The following is a 7,968-nucleotide window of genomic DNA, read 5'->3' as shown; positions in this document are numbered from 1 at the left end:
AACTCAGGGACCGCGAGATCGTGACCTGGCTGAAGTCGGACGCTTAACCGACTGCGCCACCCAGGCGCCCCTGTTGCTTCCATTTTAAAGTGTTTTTGCATCCTTGCTTACTTCCTCAAACTGCTTTAGCTAAGATTTGATATTGTTGTATAGGAGGGAGAACCTCCTTTAATGCCAAAAGTTCTTACTTTTTGTTTTGTTTTGTTTTAAAGTTTCCACTTGCCTTCCATTTCATCAATTACGGGTCATGAAGTATTATGTCCCGGTTTATTTCCTGGTTCGCTGTCCCCTCCTGGCAAACTCTCTCATCACCTTTCTCTCTCCTCCTTGTACCTGTAGACTCATAATCTTTTCCTTTTTATCTCGAATTCCTCTTCGTCTCAACTCCAGTGTCGAGTGATGCTAGAGAAGAAAGCGGTCCTGCTTTCTCTTGTGGCACCGGCTTCTCGGGGGCCTTTCACCCAGTGGCTCCTACTGGATGCACCTGTTAGGTGTCAGAGGCAGTGTTCCAAGAATCCGGTAACCTGCAGGGAGCCGCGTGGTGCAGAAACCAGCCTGACTGTCCACCCCCTTTCCTTTGACAGTGGTCTTCTGTTGATTCAGCTCCATCCCTAGGACTGTGACGTTTGGCAGCCAGAACCTTTTCTCTATTTTCGTGGCTCTGAACTACAATGTTGTTTTCATAGCCAGAACAATCTTTTCTTTCCTTAGAGAAGATTTGTAGGAAGTAACTCCATTCAGATAAGTTCCAGTTTATTTAAAGAGAATATATCAGGATGAATCTTTTTGAAAACCCAAGTATAAAGCAGTGAGAGAATTTCGCACTTTGCCTTTTTAGGTATAGTTTTTCTTCTAGCTGATAGAGCTGTCTGACTCTTGAAAAATACTGAGTATTAGGAATGCATACAAGGTACAGCTTTATCTTTTTAATTTTTTTCCCTTTTCTTCCTCTGGTTTATTGGGAAAATTGAAGAAGACAAAAAGTAGAACATAAACCATTTACCGAAGGCCTTTGTGGCTGAGAATGTTTTATATGTTGGGAATTCAGCGATTAATCACGTATCTCATGTGCGGGAGCTGCTGGTTGAAGGAAGGGTAGGCATGGCCAGAAAATGGCAGTACGGTGGGAGACGTGCGTTTTCAAGCTGTGACTGGATGTTGGTAAAGGTGTCTCAGAGGAAGTTTTGAAGGATGAGTAAGAGTTTGCTGGTGAGAGAAGAAATGATCTTGGGGCAGGACCAACTCTTTGTTAGTGAGGAGAGAGGTAACATCCAACCATGAATGGAACCGAATTAGCCTGGAAGTCTGGTTAAAATAGTCAAGGTCGTTTAGAAGGAACGTGTTAATTGTGCCTGGAACTGGTGACTTAGGCCACTTTTCCTCACTGATTAAAAATGAAATAAAAGGTGGAGGGGGGGGGCGCCTGGGTGGCTCAGTCCGTTAAGCGACCGACTTTGGCTCAGGTCATGATCTCGCAATTTGTGAGTTTGAGCCCCGCGTAGGGTTCCATGCTGACAGCTCAGAGCCTGGAGCCTGCTTCCGATTCTGTGTCTCCCCCTCTCTCTACCCCTCCCCTGTTCATGCTCTTTGTCTCTCTGTCTCTCAATAATAAATAAATGTTAAAAAAATTTTTTTAATGAAATAAAAAGGTTATTCAATAATTTCTTTAAACAGAAAATAGTACAAACTGAGCAGTTAACTTTTAACACTGGATTACCAAATATCGAACCACGTGGAACTCTAAGTCTACTTTGGTACTAGCATTTCAATTGTATTTTCTAAAATACCACTTTATTTAGACCTCTTCACGGTCAGCAGTTTTCAAAAGGAGTTACGGTAAACTTGAAAGTATTTGGCAAATGGGCATCATTTTGAAAAGAAGATAGCATTTAAGCATGAGTGTAAAATACTTTAGAATTAATAACTTGCCACTCAAGTCACTTTTTAAAAGGAGTTCCGAGGTTTCATTACGAATAGTGGCAGTGATCCATTGTGGCACAAATATCTCTTTATTATTATTGTTATTTAATTATTTAACCTATGTTTCTTCCTACTTCTGTGACACAATGTTAATTTATAAGCTGCTCCTTTTTCAGCTTTTGGGGGGAAATTTCTCGTACGAGCCCTGTGTCAAGTCGCTCTAGTGCTCACCTCATTTGTGGGATTTTGTTATGAAAAAGCAAAGAGAAGGACATCTATAGTTTGTCGCCATTAATTGCCTAGCATTTAGATAGATATTAACACAGGAGTCTATTAATTAACTTGATACTAAAAACTATTGGAGTGTAGGTTGATACAAATTACTCTGTTTTAAAGGAGAATACTAGTGCAGCCTTGGGTTATGTTTGAATTTTGAACCTCCTCCTTTGGTCTTGCTTACCCTCTCTGCAGTTGTCTTAGGCTTTGAACCATTGCTAGGGGGGATTTCCTTTTAAGTTTAAAGAGCTCCTGAGCACCTAAGGAGAAAACTTTTAAGTTGCTTTGAGGTCTGAGCAAGGCCCAGTCCTAGACTGATTTCTTTTTTTTTTAATTTTTTTTATTTTTTATGTTTATTTATTTCTGAGACAGAGACAGAGCATGAGTGGGGGAGGGGCAGAGAGAGAGGGAGACAGAATCAGAAGCAAGCTCCAGGCTCCGGGCTGTCAGCACAGAGCTTGATGCGGGGCTTGAACTCATGAACCGTGAGATCATGACCTGAGCTGAAGTCGGATGCTTAACCAACAGCCACCCAGGTGCCCCTAAAAATATTTTTTAAATATTTTTTTCTTTCAATTACCAGAATCAAAGGAAAATAAAACTGGGACATTAGGGATTATATAGTAGTAACAGTATTTTTTAGAAAGATGTTTGTTTATTTTGAGAGAGAAAGAGAGCGGCAGAGAGAGAATCCCTTGCTGTTGGCGTGGAGCCCAAAGCGAGGCTCCATCTCCTGAACCGCAAGATCGTGACCTGAGCTTGAGCCACCCAGGTGCCCCAATAATAACAATATTTTTAATACTCACCTTACCTTAGAAAGGTGATGGAAGGTTCCTCCTGAGAAGAACAACCCAGAAAGCAGTTGGCTTGGAGTGTGGGGGTAGCCTGGTCCTGGTTTCAGGCTCATTCATATGCTGTCGGGCGTCTCCTTACCAGAGCATGGGGCATGTTTAGAAATGTGCAGAAGATCGAATCAGATGGCCGTGACCGTCTGCAGTACTGAGAGAAGAGGAAAATACTACGTCGCTTAAGAGACATTGTATTAAAAGCTGAAGAAAAACTTCAAACACATTAAGAGCAGGATTTAGTCTAAATATCAGGTAATTCCATGCCCTTTCCTGTGTTTCTAACTCATGAGCTTTCCAAGTTCCTTTCCTCCCCTTCCTTTCTTTTCCTTCTGTCCTTATCTCCATCAGTTCCTCTAATAGACATGGAGTTACGGGATTGAACTAGATGTCCTGGCCCTTGACTGCACTGGGGACGTGGTCTCTGGTTCTCTGCCCCAGTCACGTGTTCTCAGCTGGTGGAGGAGGAAGCCTGTCCCTTCATAGACTGGGACATTGTGTAGACCTCTCACATGCACCTGCGTGAGGCCGTTTCCCCTCCTGTCCGATACCCCTCCTCTGTCGGGAGTCAGGGATGAGGTTGAGGATAGAAAAGGATGTGCAACTAAAGTGTTGTCAAGGCTCATTCTATTTTTTATACAGTCATCTTTCCTTGAATTTAATTCTGACATGAGGGAGACTGGGGAATTTTTCTTTCTTGGGTCTTTTCTCTTCTATTCTTTCTTTTTCTTTTCTTTTCTTCTTTTTTTTTTTTTGCTACTCTCAGCTGCCTTTTTGTCTATCAGTGCTCATTTCAATTTGTTAAAGTACAGAGAATAAACTACAACATAACTTATATGTGGCATTAAAGTTCTTCCTTCATTAATTTCTTTGATTTAACAAATTTTAGAGTAATAGGCTCTCTGTATATTGTGTTCCAGAAGATGAGTTATCTGCAGATGTTTGAAATGATAGGGTTACTTTTACAATTTACTACGGTGGGCAACAACCGCCTTTGTACAGCCACGGTTTTCTACAGTGAAAAACAGGGGATTATCTGCATCAGAATCACCTGGTGGGGCACCTGGGTGGCTCACTCGGTTGAGTGTCTGACCTTGGCTCAGGTCAGGATCTCACAGTTTGTGGATTCAAGCCCCACACTGGGCTGTTGCTGTCAGCGCACAGCCCACTTTCGATCCTCTGTCCCCCCCACTCTCTCTCTGCCCCTCCCCTGCTCTCACGCTCTTGCTCGCTCGCTCTCAAAAATAAGTAAACGTTAAAAAAAGTCACCTGGTGTATTTGCTCAGTTCTCTCTTTAAAACTGTTCTTGGGGTCGTGGGTGGGTCAGTTGATTAAGTGTCCGACTTCAGCTCAGGTCACGATCTCAGTTCGTGGGTTCCAGCCCCACGTCGGGCTCTGTGCTGACAGCTCAGAGCCCGGAGCCTGCTTCAGATTCTGTGTCTCCCTCTCTCTCTGCCCCTCCCCTACTTGCGCTCTCTTTTGCTCAATAATGAATAAACATTTTTAAAAACCTGTTGTCTTTGGGGAACCTAGGAATCTGCATTTAACTTTATAGCCTATTCTGATGCATCCTAATGTTTGAGCACCATTGGAGAGCAGAAATACCAGCCACTGCTTTCCAGTCTTTTATTTTTGCATGGCCCATGGATATTATTTCATTTTTTATTAACAACCCTGAGAGATCATATAGCAAGCAAGTTTTCCCTGAATGTGGTAGGGCTTGGGTTTGATCTCAATTCGACTTTAATCTAAGGGCTCACTATCTCCTTTACTACTGTTGATATATAATAGAGCTACATTTTGCTCCCCAGGTAGGCTGATATTCATGCCTTAAGGCCATAGGTGTGGGGCTTTCCATTTGTTAACCCAGTGTTTTTCAAGTGCATTGTGCATTGGAATGCCCTGGAAGGCTTGTTAAAACACAGGTTGTTGAACCCTACTCCCAGAGTTTCTGCTTCTTCAGTCTGGAGTGTGGCCTGATAATTTTCATTTCTGACAAGTTCCCACATGATGCTTCTGTTGCTACTGACCCAGGGACTGTCCTCGGAGAACCACTGTGTAAACTCAGTAGTTCAGAGTTGTTCGGAAATAGTCCCCGGGCCCAGCACATTCAGAGGGTCCTCCCTCTCTTTACTGGGACCCAAGATTCTCCAGCTCTGTGGTTAATATCCTGCACAGCAGGGGACTCCCAAGACCCTGGCCCCCACCATTTTACCACTTGGCAAGTATTTGGAATATCATCTTTGCTTTAGAGCAGTGGTTCTCAACCTTCGCTTCCTCTATAGAAAGGCAGTGGGAGGATTATCCTCAGAATGTCCTTGGGAATTCGAGGTGTTTGTTTTATTTCATTTTTTTAAGATTTTATTTATTTAAGTAATCTCCACGCCCAACATGGGGCTTGAACTTAAAACTCTTGAGATCAAGAGTCGTGTGCTCTTCCAACAGAGCCAGCTGAGTGCCCCAAGGTTTGCTTTAATGTAAATGGCTTAAGAAATAAATTTTGTTTTAATAAATTTTACTATAATTTCAATGTAATTGATGGTAATCCTAAATTTCTGCTGTTTTCTTTTTCCTCTTTTTTTCAAAAGAGAAATTTAGTTGACTCTTTAAAGGTAAAATTTTTCCTATAGTCACTAACAACACTTACCTGGAATATATATTTTTAAAATTATCAGGGAACCTCTGAAAAATTCAGATGATTTTGTTATTTCTTAGAGAAGGAGCGTCTGAATTCTGTTTACTTTTCATTGAAGATTAGTAAAGGTGAGGGGCACCTGGGTGGCTCAGTCGGTTGGGCGTCCGACTTCGGCTCAGGTCATGATCTCACGGTTCGTGGGTTCGAGCCCCGCATCAGGCTCTGTGCTGACAGCTCAGAACCTGGAGCCTGCTTCAGATTCTGTGTCTCCCTCTCTCTCTGACCCTCCCCCATTCATGCTCTGTCTCTCTCTGTCTCAAAAATAAATAAACATTAAAAAAAAATTAAAAAAAAAAGATTAGTAAAGGTGATAGGAAGGGGACTCTACAAATGACAACTGGAATGGGGAAAGAGAATTAAGTTCATAGACCAAATGAATGATCCATTTTACTTCTTTTTAAAGGTTATTAAAGTAATACGTGCTCATGGTAAAAAAAAATTCAACAGAATCCTTTTTGCTTCTTGAGTTTTCAAAGTGTTACCGGTACAATGCAAAACAACAGCAACAAAGTCCTCTAGAGCTGGCTCTTGTTGTCTTTTGTTATGTTTTTTCTGTTACTTTTTCTTTTCTTTTTTTTTTTTTTTAATATGTATTTATTTATTTTTGAGGGAGAGAGATACGGAGGGGCAGAGAGAGAAGCCCAAGCGGGCTCTGCGTGGTCAGCACAGAGCCTGACACAGGGTTCCAGCTCAGGAACCATGAGATCATGACCTGAGCTGAAGTCAGGAGTCGGATGCTTAGCTGACTGAGCCACCCAGGCACCCCACTTTTTGTTTGTTTTCTAGCCTTCTTTCTTTTTTGCCCTTTGGTAGTTTTAGCTTTTAGTCCAAAGGCATTTCAGGGAGAACTTTTTAAAAGTGATTCCCTGTACAGCTTTAGGGATGAGCTGGCAAGACAGGCATGAGGCAGGATCTTTCTGGCACCTTCCTTCGCTCTTTGGCGAAAACAAACTCTACCTGTTTATACAGCATATGGGTTTCATAAATTCTGTTTCAGCAGGTTGTGATCATGCCGTTTGCGTCCCTCATGCTACTCCTTTAATTAAAGCCTGTGTCTAACAATGCAAGGTGTCCTGATCAGAGAACTTTTTAGACTAGAGGCAACCTAAGGTTTATTGCATATACAATTTGGACACAAACTGTATTTGGGAATTTTTAGTAATTATGCTTTTATTTCAGTTACTTAGATAAAGATTGTAGCTACTCTAGTTTTAAATCTTTATGAAATTATGTTCTCAGTACTGGCGAGTCCCATTTTTGATATTATTATCCCTCTTAGTTTTTTAGGCTTTAGCTTTTTGGAGGGTCCTTGAGAATCTGGTGAAAGCTAGGGATCCTCTTCCCAGAAAAATACATACACCACACAAAATCTGTCTTAGGGGAGTTTTCAAATCCCTTTCCCTCCAGCTTGAGAACTCGGGCCCTAAATGTGAGTTGCAGCCCCGTATGTCCAGGTCTCTGGCTCGTGTGCCTGGAGCCTCTGGTCCAGGGAGGAAGGGGTTTGGGATTTGGCAGTAAGAGTCAGCGGTCAAAGAGGATGTGAGGCCCGTGCCAACTCTGCTTCTTTCCAAAGTGGATGGTGACCTTTTTGAGCTGCTCCTGTGGTCACAGTAATAGGACCATTCCTGACAGCAGGATAGGTAAGGGCTGGATAGACTCATGTTCTACCTATTTTCCAACCATCAAGGCATGGTAAACCAGCTCTTGTTAATGACACAGCAAAATTTTCCACCAAGGATACTGCTAGGTGATGGCATAATACTCTAAAACCCACAATGTAGCAATTTCTTAATTATCAAGCTTTAATGAAAATACTACATTGTCTTTAGTCAACAGTTCTTACTTTGCAAGCTAATTTGGGCAGTGCATTAAAAATGGAGATTCCTGAACCCCAGCCTCAGGTTGAGAACTAGCAGCTATGGGGTGGCGTCCAGAAAATAGCCCTTGTGGGAGGAGCAGAGTGGGAGCGCAGTTAAATGTGAGGACTCTGGGGAAGGAATATGTTGGTTCCCAACCCACTAATACTGCTTGCTAACTGATGGACCGTAGGCATGTTCCTCAAGCCCTGTGCCTCAGTTTCTTCCTCTCTAAAATAGTACTTCTTTCATGAGGTTCATGTCAGACGGAAAGACCCTTTTTTTCGATGAATGAAGCACTTCGTGTCTGGCAAATAGTAAATCTCGAATAATTGTTAGCTGCCGTTGTCCTCATCACCATCAGTGCGATTGTCAC

At 42.4% G+C, this 7,968-nt stretch overlaps 1 protein-coding gene across 10 annotated transcripts in view; it reads left to right on the top strand.

Moving 5' to 3' along the window:
• Nucleotides 1-7,968, top strand: part of ARID1B (AT-rich interaction domain 1B) — a 457,423-nt gene that overhangs the window by 154,091 nt on the left and 295,364 nt on the right. The gene's annotated exons all lie outside the window — the stretch shown is intronic.

This window comes from Herpailurus yagouaroundi, unplaced genomic scaffold (genome assembly GCF_014898765.1).
Source record: "Herpailurus yagouaroundi ecotype Mexico unplaced genomic scaffold, PumYag 198, whole genome shotgun sequence".
NCBI classification, from domain to species: domain Eukaryota; kingdom Metazoa; phylum Chordata; class Mammalia; order Carnivora; family Felidae; genus Herpailurus; species Herpailurus yagouaroundi.
This window is presented reverse-complemented; position numbering and strand designations above follow the sequence as displayed.